The sequence below is a fragment of the Harpia harpyja genome, chromosome 3 (assembly GCF_026419915.1).
Source record: "Harpia harpyja isolate bHarHar1 chromosome 3, bHarHar1 primary haplotype, whole genome shotgun sequence".
NCBI classification, from domain to species: domain Eukaryota; kingdom Metazoa; phylum Chordata; class Aves; order Accipitriformes; family Accipitridae; genus Harpia; species Harpia harpyja.
In genome coordinates this window covers 45,516,085-45,519,256 of record NC_068942.1, presented here as the reverse complement: position 1 = coordinate 45,519,256, position 3,172 = coordinate 45,516,085, and positions in this window count along the sequence as shown.

Genomic DNA, 3,172 nt, shown 5'->3' with positions numbered 1-3,172 from the left:
TTCAGCTATTGGGTGGCAGTGTGGCTGTTAAAAGAAATCTGAAACTCTGGATGTCAAATGTGCTTCTCAAGGCTTTGCCAAAAGTAGTGATAGGGGACTCACCCGGAGGTATCTGGAAAAGGATGCACCTAACCTTGGAAATCACTTGTTTTCCTCGGGTAACTGCAAGTTGTTGCTTTACAGAGTTGTTTTTCCAATTATTTTGTTGTTGTTGTTGTTCCAGAAGAGAGGCATTTTGTTTTCAGGAGGTGGGGACTGTGTAGCAGTGCATGCCCTAGGTATTTCTCTGAGGTAACTCAGTCCTTTTGGGAAGGAAATTCAGCCAAACCTACCATGTTTTGTGCTCTGTCTACCAGTCTAGGTTCAGAGATGTTCAGATCCCAGCTGGTCTGTGTGCAGGTTCAAAAGTCCTCATCAAAAGGCGTGTTGGGACTTCAGTTGAAAGTGAAATCTGCATCAACCTCTGTGTAAGTCCTACCAGAGCAGGGTGAGTTTCTGAGAAGACAGATGCTTGCTTTCTATTTCCATATCTGGTGCTTTTTTCCCAGGAGAATCCCAGATAAGTCACGGAGCAGTGTTGTGACTTGGTTGCTCTGTTGGACAGTTTATCACCGGGTAGTTACATGGACCTAAACTTGCTTTTTTAGAGCACTTTGGAAATAATGAAGAAGTGTAAATGCTAAAATAGCTGAAGGAACGCACAAGTAACCACTTCCCAGTCAGGAATGTGCTTTCCTTTTTGTTTGCTTGTTCTTTATATTCTCATTTGATGAGCACTACTGCTAAATTATGCTAATGTGTGGTCCCCAACCTGCTGACACCAGGAATGTTGGTGTCTGTGTCAGAGGAACAGTCAGAGCATGGGCTGTTACGGGAAGCCTGAGTCTGGCCTAATAGTAGATTTTAGATGTTAACTATTTCAGTATATGCAACTGAGTGGTCACACCACTGTTGTTTTTTGTTTGTTTGTTTTTTCCCCTACTACAAACTACACATTTTTAATCATTAGTATTTCAACACAGAAAGTTCATTTATATACAAAAGAAAAAACAAATCCCCCCTTTCTGAACAGCTTAAGCATTGTATTAATTGGGTGAGCTTTAAGGTTGAACCTTTATCTTCAGCTTTACCTCTCTGCTCACATGTGTTACGACATGGTCTTTGCTAATGAAGAGTTTCTTCAATGATTATTTTCTCTCAAGTGTAGATACATGTGTAACTAAAGGTATGGTTTCTCCAACACTTAGAGTTCATAGAAATGAAGTTTTTTGTGAAAAAGGAACTTCTTCCTGCTGGGAGGTAGCCTGTGAGCCTGAGACATGGTACAGCTGAGAACTAACAGGCATTAGGGTAGCATGGCAGTAGAATTCAGATGGCTGACGAGTTCCTTGGTCTGGCTCCCTGTGAAGCCCCATGGGTGGCCTGAGTGCCAGTGCCAGGGAAGGGGCTGAATTGAGCGGGACTGCGTTGTCCTAAGTTAGGTTGGCTTGAAGCCTTTTGTAGTGTTCATACTTCTGCATTGAAGGAATTGGGAGTGTGTTGCAGTTGCTTATTTTGTATGATTTTGTTCCTCACTCTTTTACAAATCAAATTGTAGACAAATAGATCTATGTAAAAAGTATTCTCTGTGTTCTTGTGATTCTAGGGAAATGCTTTTTAAAATTTTGTTTGCATGTGTCTGATAAATAGTTAAGTAGAAACCTATATCCAACTGTGACAAAACACTTATAATGAAAATAGAATACGTGCAAATAATTTTTAGGAACATGAACTTTAGAACAATTTAAACTAGAGCTAGCTAACAACCAAGTTCTTTCCCAGTTTGATGTACAAATACCTAGCTGTTAAAATAGCAACTATTTCTCATAAGAGAGACTCCAAAGTAGACGCAAGCCTCAGTGCATAAGCAGAAGGTGCTGAATGTGTCTCTATAATACCCATGTAACATTGATTTAATTAGTGGGTTTACGCTATTCATCACTCCATTAATCTTGGTGGGAAGGTTTTGTTGGGGGAGGATTAGTTATTTAATCTGCATTTTTAATTGAAGTGTTTTTGTAGTTGGGTGTTATCTAAATAAAACAGTGTAGGTTGTTCTTTTTCGTTAAGGAAAATGTTTCTCCTGAATTCCTGTTGGACTTTGGTGCTCAAAAACTCTGAGATTCATTAGGATAATGAGAAGATCCCATTTGTTACACAGTCTGACACATAATTGTCCTTGTTCTAACTTCTTCACATGCAATTAATCCAGAAAAATGCTGTGTATAGACAGGCCCTTGGAGTGTAAGATCTGTGAGGCTGACATGAGTACAATGTTAGATACTTGTGTGTTGGAGCTGGCACCTCAAGGCGTGACTTCTGTGAAAATTGGGAGTGTGGCATCCTAAATGTCAGCGCTTGAAGAGAAGGAGAAGTACAGCCCCAGCTCATGGGCTCTGCTTGCTCGGGTCATGCAGCCGTGCTGCCCAAGCCCAGCACGGAGGTGAAAGGCAGGCGGGTCACTGGAGCAGGGGGAAGAGGCAGCACCGGTGTCCCCAGAAACGGGCTGGGGTAGCAGGTGGGTGGCAGTGGCAAGGGCCTGCTTACACAAAGGCCACGCTCTGTCCTGGAGTGGGGAATGGAGAAGAAGAAAAGTGTGATGATTGGAGAAGCGAGGAGGAGAGGAGGTGGGGGAGATAGGGAGGCAATGTTAGGAGAGGGAGGATGGGGATGAAAAGGGGTCAGCGGTGAGGCTTACTTCAAAAATTGGGGGATGAGCCGGGAAAATAGAGATAAAGCACTTTCTGGTAGACCCTTCAAGGGTTAACCGAGGCCTTAGCTGAGATGGTAGCAGTGAGGAACCTTTGGTCACTGGTTCCAGTGAAGCTGCTCTGTGTGTTTGCTGTGGCTGGGATCCAAAAGGACAGTGGAGAGTCGAAAGGCTCAGCCTCACCAGAGGAGAGGCAGCTGCCAGGGAGCCGCCCTGGGCGAGAACAAGGTACAGGTGCCTGCCTGGGGCTCTGAAGAAGTCAGGTCTTCCAGGGTCCAATGTACCAGAGCTAAGCTATCCATACACATAGCTCTTTCAGTGTTTAAAGCCTCTCTTGCACTGTGCTTCATTAAGATTAAACTGTACTTCTTTGGTTTAGGAAGGCTGTCTGGTTGGTGTACTAGCTGTTGGTCACACGCACCT